General features: G+C 40.8%; 1 protein-coding gene across 1 annotated transcript in view; it reads left to right on the top strand.

Moving 5' to 3' along the window:
* The first annotated feature begins 759 nt into the window (after positions 1-759).
* The window catches only part of LOC111578243 (gamma-aminobutyric acid receptor subunit pi), a 68,931-nt gene continuing 57,875 nt past the window's right edge, over positions 760-11,815 (top strand). Inside the window, exon 1 of the mRNA XM_023284893.3 lies at positions 760-1,032. The gene's annotated coding sequence lies outside the window, so the exon portion shown is untranslated. The remainder of the gene's footprint in view (positions 1,033-11,815) is intronic.

Here is an 11,815-nt window from a genome sequence, read left to right as displayed (position 1 = left end):
ATGGCTGTTTGCCAGCAGAATGGCTCAGCCCTCTCCAGCTTTTTGCAACCACCGTGGCTGTCTCTTGCTCTGCCATTCACTGACTGAGCTCCATCAGTTATGGCACACATGTGAGCTAAGAGCGGATCAGTTGCTGCCTGACTGACTGCCCTTCACTCCCCTCCAGGCGTTTATGGATGGACGTTTCCCGGTACACCCACGCAGCAGCAAAGAGGTGAGGCCTGGGGATGGTCTGAGCTTCATACATCAGACACCATATCCTTGGCACAAACTGCTCCATCTGAATTTGTAGCCAGTGAGCCTTATTTCCTGAGTTTTTAGAGCATTTTTTGTTTTTGTCAGGCCAGTTAGAAAGTACAATAGCTCTAAGTGCTGCTGCGAAGCGTTAAACGTGCACTGACGCGATTATTGTCACTTGATTTCTTCAAAGTACCAAAATAGAGATGGAATGATAACATACAGTTGGACATGTGTCGTGTGTCGGTATGAATCCCACTGTTCCAGTGTGATCTCTTTGATTTGAAATGTTAGGGGCTGTGGAGGGTTTGCAGCAAATATTCAGAGCCGCTTGAAGTGAATCTTTGTCACTTGTGAAGGAGGGATAAGAGACCAAAAGAAAAGAAAAAAAAACACCGCCATGGTTTTAGGAGTGGTATGAAATATCGTCCCCCCCCCACCCCTTATACTGTAATATAACGTAACCCACAGCAGACAGCATCATGTCAGATTTTCTGGGATTCATCTCGGGCTGCTTTGGAGACTCCAAATCAGCTGCGAGTTCATGGCGTGCGTCATTGCGCAGCGGCGCGTCCAGCTCATAGTCATAGTGGTTAATGGGAATACGCTGACAGAGCACAACCAGTTGTTTGTGCGGGCATATGTATGCGCTGCAGGTGCTATCTTTTAAAAAAAAACACTGGATGGAAGTGGCGTTTACAGCAACACCGATCTGACGGAAAACTTCCATTACGGACTCTTATTTCCACGATGCGCTGACAAATGTGACATGCTCTCTTCGATCGGCAGATACAGGTAAAGTTCCGTTTTATCAATCTGTTGGTGCATTTTTCTTTTTTTCCCATTTGCTTGAAATGATGGTGGCACCTGTTTGTGTTTGCTGCTCTGGGAATTTGGGCGACGTTTGTTGTCTTCTTCGTGCGCTTTTCCTCAGCAGCGCACCTTAGAATGGAGCGTGTCGCCTCAGACAGACTGGATACCAAAGTCCGCTGACAATTTAAACTTTGACGCAGGCAGTGATCTTTTTAGTCGGATCGCATGAAACGAGAAACTCTAAAAATCTGCGGGGGCGCACAATTCCGAGCTTCGAAAAGGTGTTACTTAACAGCCAAATATATGGATTGCTTCTATGTGTGTGTTTGTGTGCGCGCCTGTACGTGCGTGTCTCAGTTCGTGCGTCTTCCTCCTAAATTCTACTGCTTTCAATTAATTCTGCCGGTGCAAGCTGCTGGTGCATCAGTGCGTAAATAATTTTCTTCCTTGATGTGAAAGAGGGTTAGAAGGTTAACAAGTTTTTGCTTAACCACGCAGCCCTCTTAATCCGTGATTGATTTTTCCCCAGGGCCCTTTTTTTTTGCCTCTTTCTTTAGATTCAATCTGGCCTATTCCAGCTGTGGTCAAGCTCATAAAGCAAATTGCCACTTTTAATTGGCCACTGGTGATTTTTAAGGATGGCAGCTATCAAAATGACAAGAAGGTTAAGGTCAGAAATGAATTTAAGACCCAAAGATACTGTGGTAAATGTCTTTATAGGAAGTGGGTGTTACTGGGATACACAAAAAGATCATTTGGGAGACTTAACCACTATATCCTGTGGACATTTCCAAGCTAACCTGTACTAGATAATTCTAATCAATAGTGATGTGTACTTTACCCAACAGCCCTGCATCAGATAAAAACAGGCTGTCAAGTCGACAGACAGATGCTCCCAGCAATGCTATGATTCCACTGCGATAAAACCTGTAATTAAAATCATGCTAATGCTCCTGGAAGCCTTATGGTGAGTTCTCCCCAAGCCCTCGTCTAATTTCTCAAACTATATTTACCACAGTGATAATGCCGGTAATCAGTGGAACAAGCACCGATTGGAAGGCATACTTAATTGGTGGAGATTTGTATATTCTTTTTTTGTCACTTGTTGGGTGTAAACTGCCAGCTGCCTTTCAGATCTGTCTCTCACAGTGCAGGCCAGCCATCGCAGGAAGGCTCGGGAAGGGAGAGGAAAGAGATTTACATAACTAGAGTTGTTGTGGCGATAATGGGAAAGACTCTCTGTTATCATCAAAACTCCAGAGCTGGGAGTGGTATTTTCTTCCCCCCCTCAGATGGACAACACGGAAGAATAATTGTCAAAACTGCAGTGTTAAATGACAAATTCAGACATCTGAGAGCATTTTCTTTGTGTTCAGTTTTCTTTCTCTGTATTGATTCGGTTCTTTTTCTCCGTTTGCTTCTTTTTACCTGCTTATTGACTGCTTTTTGTGGTCTGGCCAGCTAAATGGGAGCATTGCCCTGTGTCACTGGAGTGGGTGGCTGGTAATTCATCTCAGTCCTTTGGAGTACATTGGAGGACATCTCTCATGTCAGGTCCACAACTTATGACCCTATTTTTTTTCTCTGCACTAAATTCAAAGCAACATTTTACACTCTCCCGGTTGGTCAGTAGCGCAGGTGCATCATTGCAGCATCTGTGTCACTTTGTGGTTCGTGTCATGCAGGGCCTTGCTTTGACTACGTGCCACAGTGTTGTGTGTCATCAGTAATCTAATCTGATGCAATAAATCCTGCTGGTATTGTCCATTCATGTGCTGCCATGGTGTCTTCATGTGCCTTCAGATCAACCGGTCTCCCTCAGGCTTTTCTTTTCAAGGATTACACTTGATAGAAACGTGTCCAAAGATCAGAGGTGTGGTCTGCAGGGAATAGAAGCTCTCAGACAGGTACATAGAGCACGTTTCAGTGACTTGTGAACAGGACTGAACAGTTATTTTGATCTTAAATGGAAGGTGCAGTTTAAAACTTTGCAATTAGCAAACTGCAAAGGCTGCAATTTAAGACAAGTTATGTAGCGCATCTGACCTGAACCTGTGTCAGTGCTTTTGCAAATTCATGCTGCCTTCCATGTGTAACAGTCATGCTTTTGAGTGTATCTCATGAAGGAATTTTCCATCATGTTTTAAATCCATCATGCAGTAAACATTCAACTGATTGTTAAATGTGTGGATGCAAATCAAATCACAGCATCGGTCAGAAAAATCGCAATTAGATATTTTCCCTAAATCATTCATCCTTGCTCACGAAAGACTCTCGTTCATCTTGATCTGTGAGAATTTCTTAAATTTAATCTAATACCTGTTTGCTCAGCATCAAGTGAAGCTTATTTGCAAGCATCTGCATTCTAAAGCGCTGGCATATTCTCCGAAACAACTCATGTTTGAGAGAAGGCTTTAGAGGCTTATCTGTGGTGACTTCTGAAAGGGCAAGAAGCACAAAGGCCAGAGAAGTTAGAGCACGTTAGCATATTAAAGTCTCAAAATGCAACCGGGAACCTTTAGTTTAATTTCAAGTGTGGCGCCCGCATACACCACCAATACACAAGACTCTTTCATTCACCCTAAACATCAGCATTAGGGATTCTAGTTTTATCTACACAGTATGATAGTGTCTGCTGTTCATGGTAAATAATACATACTGTACTGTAGGTGTCACAGATCCCAGGAGCTCCATCAAGAGGAATGTTCTGTTACAGTAGTTTTCAATGAAATGAAACATCACGTTGCATTTTGTTTGTCACAGGCAGAGGAATGAATCCAGGGTAAGATGCAGCAATCACAGTTTTCTGTAGAAAAAAAAACATAGGCTTTTGAAATCTTTGTTTATCTCAGACATTTCTTTCTGGGACGCATGCAGGAGCTGAGTTTAATGAATTGTTCTAGTCATGTTTGACAAATTCTCCAATATTTCTAAATCTCCACATGCTTTTATCATGTACCCCATCACTGGTTGTCTTTCTGTTTTATTTTATCTCAGCTTTTGGATTTTGAAGGCACTTACAAATGAAAAAATACTGCTGAGCATTTTTTGTTTTCAGAATGTGCTACACCTAAGAGGCACATTTTGGATATTGTGCTCCTCTATATCAGATGGATGGACTCTTCCTGTTTATGGACCAAATACGGTGTCACTCCATTACCGGCCTGAAACTACATGACCATATCTATCTACATATGAATCCCATATTGTCTGATTAGGTATATATACACTGATCAGTCACAACATTACAGCAGACCAGTGAAGGATTAACACAGATAATTTTGTGAGAATGAAATGCTTTACTGGGAAACTTTGAGTTCATGTGGTTGTTACTTTGGCATGTACCACCCATCTAACCATGGTTGCAGAGCAGACACATCTCCTCAGACAGTGCACCCAGTGTAACACCGCAAAAACTGTTTTTGAAACAGCTTGAGGAATACTACAGAGCCCAAGGCATTGACTTAGCATTCAAACTCCCCAGTTTGATAGAGCCATCCACCAAATCCACTGGCGCAAGTCTGATCCACAGAGGCCCCACCCTGCAACCCAAAAGATCTGCTGCCAGCACCACATTGCCAGACACCCCATGAGGTTCTAGGGCCATGCCCTGATAGATGAGAGCTGTTTGATCTTATGCAATGTTAGGCAGATTGTTTTAATTTTGTGGCTGATCGATGTATCTGATTACTGTTTTTTTAAAATCTTTTTGTTTCATATTCATTTATATATTTGTTACTCCGCCAATGAACGCGGCGGAGTCATGTGACAGTCGGCGCTGGTTTGTCTGTCTGTTTGTCTGTCTGTTCGCAACATTACTCAAAAACGGACTAATGGATTTTGATGATATTTTCAGGGAATGTCAGAAATGACACAAGGAAAAAATGATTAGATTTTGGCAGTGATGCGGCTTACAGTCTGGAACCACATATTTGTTAAAGATTTCTGTATCATTGTGAGATGGCAGCACTATGACTACAAGTGAACACTATGTCAGCTGCCTGCTGACAATCACATGATTGTAATCCTGCTACAAATCGACTGTTGGGACTTGTCAGTCGGGAATGATCAAGAAACAATTGATTAAATTGTGGGGGTGTTTCCAAATCCCATCAATTCCCGCCGCTCGCTACATATTTAGGTCATGATTTGGTATCTGTACATAACGTACACATGCATAACTCAGATGTGCTCAGGTCATTTTCTTTGTGGGGATATCTAGATGATGACAATGTTGACAATGCTGCATTTCTGACAATACCGTATTGGGGAATGAACAGTCTTGTTTTATAATGATCTCACAAGCTTCAAGTTTTGTAGACTACAGGTGTTTTGACATGTTTGTACTCGTCATCAACTTCCATTTTTAATGATTTCCCAATCCCTTCTCACTCCTCCTCATCATTCACTCCACTGTCATCACTGCTATATTTGCAAGCCTGCACATTTCCTCCCCGTAGTGTATGTTAAAGCAGCAATGTTGCTAGCTCAGCCTAATAATAATGCAGTGATGGACACAAGAGACCTGTCTGGTATGATGAGAAGTAGATTTTAGTCAGAGCCTGAATCGCAGCTTCTAAACCTGCAGATGAAACCGGGGAGGAGCGGCCTCTGCCTAGATGAAGTCCACAGAGTCCCTAATGTTTCTCTGAGATGTTGCGTTGGTGCGTTTGAAAGAGAGAGAGATGGAATGAAAGGGAGACTGAGAGGGTGTCTGTCGAGAGTTGAGCTGAGGAGTCCCTTTTAGATGTTGGTTAGACTCATGGCAAGAACCTTAAAGACCATACCATGACAACATCACTAAGACACTTTGATGACAGACAGGAAGCTATTCTACCGCACAATGAAATGCTCCATCACTCTGTTCCATCACTCTCACATTAGTGATTCTTTCGGAGCTCTTTTTGGTTCAGTGCATCTGTTGAATCTCTGAAGAAATCTAGGAGATCTACATAAAAAAGGATGCTGGGAGCTGGATTGAAGTCTGAATGCGTCCTAGCTCTCTGTATGAAATGCTGAGACTTTTGTTCAAGAGTTTTACTTTCAATACACATTACATTTATATTTGCACTACGTTGGACTTTGCACATTTTCTTTTGGCATCCTTTTTGTCCTGTATTGTCTCTATACCAGCTTGTAATCCTGATGATTTACACCTCAAAGTTTCCTCTTAGATTATGATAAAATGTCAGAAAATTAAGGCTGCATCAAGTTGATTTCTTGTGCTTTTTTAGAATCAATCTTCTTTCTTTCAGTTTTTCTACCTCACTTAATGTGTCGGTGGTATGCAGAAACTATTCGTCTGACAACATATCATAAAATCTGTGACTGTCGCAGTAACTAAAAAATCAGCATTGAGGAACAAAAATGTTTGATGATCCAAGCTGCCTTTTGACATTATTGTTTTTTGTTTGTTTGTTTGTTTTTTGCTAGGCAGAAGCAGTTTTTTTCATTTTTTAAAAAATAAAAGCACTGGTACACAGGGAAAGATGACATTGTGCTCAAAATATAGGCTATCATAAACAGATCACCTGACAAACTAGTGTGTGTAGGCTACAAGCCACAAGTAGGTGAAGATTGGCACTTTTATTGTACTTTTACACCAGGAATTTATATGGTGATTACCTGTCAGATCAAGGTGCCCTACCAGCAGGGTACAACTTACAAAGGCTGCTTTAGATCATCAAAGCTTTGTTCTAAAACAAAGCTTTTGGTTAGGACCGGCTGCTGACTCAGTTTCAGTGCCACATCAATTACAGCACTTCTACAGATGATCCCAATTTCAGTGAGGCGTGCAGTCTTTAACTCTGGGCAGAAGGCAGCACTGACTTAGGATTTACTAAATGTCAGCAGGATGTGATAGTGACAACAATAGAACAGTGAAAGCATGTCACCACGGACTGGCTCCACGATAACTTCCCGTTTTTACATTGAGCATTTATTCATTTTCCACCATTTAAGGTGACAAAGTGTCAATCACCTACTATAATGCTTTAATTTGATAAATGTGTAAACTGATAGCAAAAGAGTAAAAGACCACAGGTGTACACCAATCTGCCAGAACGTTAAAACCAACCATCCATCCATCCATCATCTATACACCACTTAATCTTCATTAGGGTCGCGGGGGGCAGGAGCAATTCCCAGCTGATTTAGGATGAAGGCCAGGTAACAGTCTATTGCAGGGCTACACATAGAGACAAACAGTCACATTCATCCTACTGACAATTTAGAGTTACTATTTAACCTCTGCATGTTTTTGGACTGTGGGAAGATGCCAGTTCACTGGTAAAGTGAATAACACTGATAATGCTACAGTGGTACCTGTCGAATGGTGGGATATATTCATCAACAAGTGAACAGTCAGTTCTTGAAGTTATGCGTTGAAAGGAGGAAGAATGGGCAACAGCATTTAATACCTACCAAAAAGGAAAAACAGATGTTTTGTGTTTTGAGAAACAATCAATAAGCAGAAAAGCTACTTTATCATAAACTACTGAAAACCTTCATGAAAACTATGATATCAAAAATCACCACTTGCTGCATATGGAGTTGCAAGTGCCCATGCTCACACCTGTTGACCCACAAACGTACCCACAATGGGCACAAAACACCACTGAGCAATGGATGAAGGTTGTCTGATCTGATGAATCACATTTTCTTTTACATCATGTGGGCAGCAGGATGTGTATTGTTTACCTGTGGAAGAGATAGAAGCAGAATGCATTGTGGGAAGAAGACAAGCTGGCAGAGGCGGTGCGATGCTCTGGGTAATGTTCTGCTTCGAAACCTTGCATTCATATGGATGCTGCTCTGACACCTGCATGAACACATACACCCTTCATACCAACAATATTCCCTGATAGCAGTATCCTCTTTCAGCAGGTTCATACTCCCTGCCACGCTGTAAACATTACTCAGGAACGGTGTGAGGAACATGAAAAAGAGTTAAGGTGTTGACTTGGTCTCCAGATCTCAGTCTAATCTGTGGGATGTGCAGGGAAAACAAGTGGGAGCTATGAAGTGCCACATCAGAGCTTCCAGGATTAAAGGATCTGCTGGAAACTTCTCAGTGCGTGGTACAACAAGACACCTTCGGAGGTCTGTGAGGTCCAGGCCTGGGGATGAGGACCTGCTCACTATAAGCAGGTGGTTGTAATTTTGGGACTGATCCGTGTATGTCTACATACATCAATGGCGTCCTAATTATTCATGCTACTGAGCCACCATACAACAACAGTTATGCTCTAATGGAATAAAGTCATTATTTTGTAATTAGTAACACCTGTGCTTTAGAAGCTATGACATGCCAGTGGCTGTGACTAAAAGTAATCCCTATTTACTATACAGTGCACTGCGTACTGTCTGCCATTTTGTTTCAGTGCCAGCATTCGGTGTTTTACTTTTAAACGAGCTATATATGGCTTCAAATGTCCTAAAATGGAATTGATGTTGCCGTCAAATGGAACATTCAAGCTTATGATGACAACATGAGAAGCTGTGTATACTAAATGCGAGGCCTTCATGTTGTAACACTGGCTACAAGTTGCGAGAAGACCGTTACTAAGCAACGGCAACGTGGACATTACTGTCTAGAAGCACCTAAGGCTAGCCATTTAGCAAGATAATGAGCAGGTAATGTAATGAAGGAAATGAAAAGACGAAAAGAGGAGGCTGTGGGGAATATTAACATTTTTCTTGGACATAAAATTGTGAGGATAAACTCTGCCATGGCTCCATATAGATTCATATGGATTCTTTTTGTAAACACATGGTTGCTTTAAAGGGGTCGTGTTTATCATGTTCATGAGACGACTCCATAGGAATGTTCCCTTCTTGTGATTGTCACAATCCTAAAGAAACATGTCCGATATTTGCAGGAAAACCTCTTCACGGTTTAGATGAATGAGAAAGTGAAATAAACAACACTGCCAGTTCAGTAAGTCACAGATACAAAGGAAATAAATGAGAATAACTGGAGGAAAGGGTGGATTTGAGTATGGACTAGCAGCTTGGAGGCCACAAAGGTTGACATGCTATTGATGTGAGTCATTCACTATGCCTAGAATAAGTACCTTGAAGAGCAACAAAGGAGAGAAAAGCCATAGAATTAAATGAAATGAGTCAGTTCTGCCTGACATATCTTTTTATATTTGCCGCTGCCCTTTTCAAGTTGGCTTAAAATCAAATTGCCAACAGCTGAAGTCACAGCTGAGAGACAGGCGTCACTTTGAAGGACTGTTACCCATCCTCTCCCATTGGGTCTTCATCAGGATGGTCACTGAGCTCAGACAGATGCCAGGACAGCTTGGACAGAGAAATGTTTTAAGATCGTTTAGCCTCAGGCACCGATAACTTCGTCTAATCTTCCAGCACTGTATGAGCATTATTTCACATCGGTCTATTTGTTTTGGTCTGAGGTTGGCTGTTGTATACTGTAAATGGGGAAATAAGGCAACAGAAGCCTGTCTGTCTATTTACTCCTGCCAGAAGATGAAAATGGTATCCACAGAAGGTGACAGATAATTCCAACTGCACCTGATTATAGAACTAGAATTTATATACAGTTTTCTCATTTACTGTCTGACCCACCACACCCATTCACTGAGTAACTAGAGCATTAGGAACAGATATAAACCACATGTTGGATGTGTTTTGTGATGGAAGCCTCTCATGTTGCTATAGATAGCATTCTAGTCTTAATTTTTTGGGGAAAAAAATGTTAAAAAAAAAATTGCATTGATTGAAAGAATTATTAAATAATCAAAGTTGTTGTGATTTAAGAGATAAATGCATTAAAAAGGGAGGACTGCATATTGTTAACTGTTTATAAATGATAGGTGATACTGGCATGTTGTCAATGTAGTCTTTTCAAAGAACTCTTTTCAATCTCTTTTCCAAAAGGCAATGATGTAGTTCTAGATTTTAATATGCTTACATGTATGGATTTCCAATAATAAACTCTATTATTTTCTTTTATTAGTTCTAAGCAGTTCCTCTGTGTGAGAATGAGTCAGACATTTATGTAGTGCTCAGTGCAAAACTTTAGCAAACGTGTTTTAAATGGGTATCCCCAAGGCCCTGAATAATACTCTAGGTTACTATGAAGTGCTGTAATGTACTGACTGAACTGCTTTCACGTGAGTGGGCATTATTCAGTCACTTTAATGCATTACTAAGCTGCATGTATAGATAATCATTTATAATGGCAGCTTTCAGTAGGGATTCAGACACAAGGCATTGGGAAAATGAATACATTGTGGAATAAAGGTATATAAAAGATCACCTTGTAATTTGTATTGGCATAAGCAGAAAAGACATTTTTTTTGTATTAAACTCTGTGCTTTTAACCTTGTAAAATAATGAAATAACTTTCCCACTTACTCCCCTAACTCTGTGTTTGATTTGCTGCCCAATTTATAATGTTTGGGTGGAGTATAAATCAGTGCACCGGTCCAAAAGCAACAAGCTGCTATATTTAGTTATTAGCATCCTTCATTTAGTTTAAATTGGTCTCAAGTGGTGCACACTTTGCTGTAAATTCAAAAGAAGTTGTAATGAGTCTATGCTATCACTCGTTTCTCATTTGAGTTAACTCAAAGTAACCACTGACAAAACATATCAGTGATTTATTTAATGTTACACTCTCACGAGGGATATATAGAGTAAAAATTAACTGTAATGAGTATTCCAATGAAAGAAGTTAAGAGAAAGCTGGGTTGAAGAAGCCCAGAACAACAGATAAATACAGTATGTGTCAGACTGTTTGTACTCTTTATGCTTCACTCCTGTGTTTGTTAAATTTGGGTATTAAAAGTCTATGAAATGCAGTTTTTATAATATATTTTACTGTTGCAGTTTGCTGTCCATTAAACTATTTTACAAGAGTTTTCTGCTTTGGGAAGAGAGAACTTAAATGTCCCTTAACAGCAATATAAGGCCACAGATGATTTAAATTTAAAGGTGCATAATTGTATTTTTGAGGTCTACTAGAATATATTCACATGCCTCTATATTAAAAAAAAAAAACAAACATAATTTTTCTCATACTGTACACAGCTGTAGCACCTCTTTTCACCCTCTTTTTGAAATGCTCCATTATCGCTCCTGTCTGCTTCATGCCCCCCAGTCTGCACTGACTGGATACCTGGCCTAATGAAAGCAAGGCAGCGCTGGTTACATATGGTGACCTCCGATCTCTTTAATTATAAGGTAGCTGGGAAACAGCTAGTTTGATCAAGATGTGTTTACCAGCACCTCTAAAGCTCAGTGATAAACACATAATTAGCTGTTTCCACCTGCTGAAAGCTTCTGTGCTTTAACCTTTAAGCTGGCTGTAGCACTGTATTCAATGCACAGATATAAATGTGGCTTTGATCTTCTCAGCCCAGTGGTGCAGTGGTTAGCACTGTCAGCTCACAGCAAGAAAGCTGTTGGTTCGAGCCTCCTGGTCCAAAGATGTGCATGTTAAATGCTTGAGAACTGTTTAGTCTAAACTGGCTATAGGTGTGAATGTAAGTGTGCTTGGTTGTTTGTCTCTCTGTAGGAGCAGCATGTCTACGGTCACCCTCACCTCTTTCCCAGTGTCAACTGGGATAGGGTTACTGTTTAGGATTAGGCTTTTCCACTACACTCTACAGGATATGAGTTCAGCAAATGAGTTGAATTACTGATCTTCTCATCTATCTCGCATCCAGAGAGTAACTAGGCTTTCTCGCAATGTCAACCCATTCAAAATTCAAATCTTCAATTTTAAGATGTACAA

This window comes from Amphiprion ocellaris, chromosome 16 (genome assembly GCF_022539595.1).
Source record: "Amphiprion ocellaris isolate individual 3 ecotype Okinawa chromosome 16, ASM2253959v1, whole genome shotgun sequence".
Classification (NCBI taxonomy): domain Eukaryota; kingdom Metazoa; phylum Chordata; class Actinopteri; family Pomacentridae; genus Amphiprion; species Amphiprion ocellaris.
The sequence above is the reverse complement of the archived record's forward strand: the minus strand, read 5'-3'. Positions and strand labels throughout refer to the sequence as shown.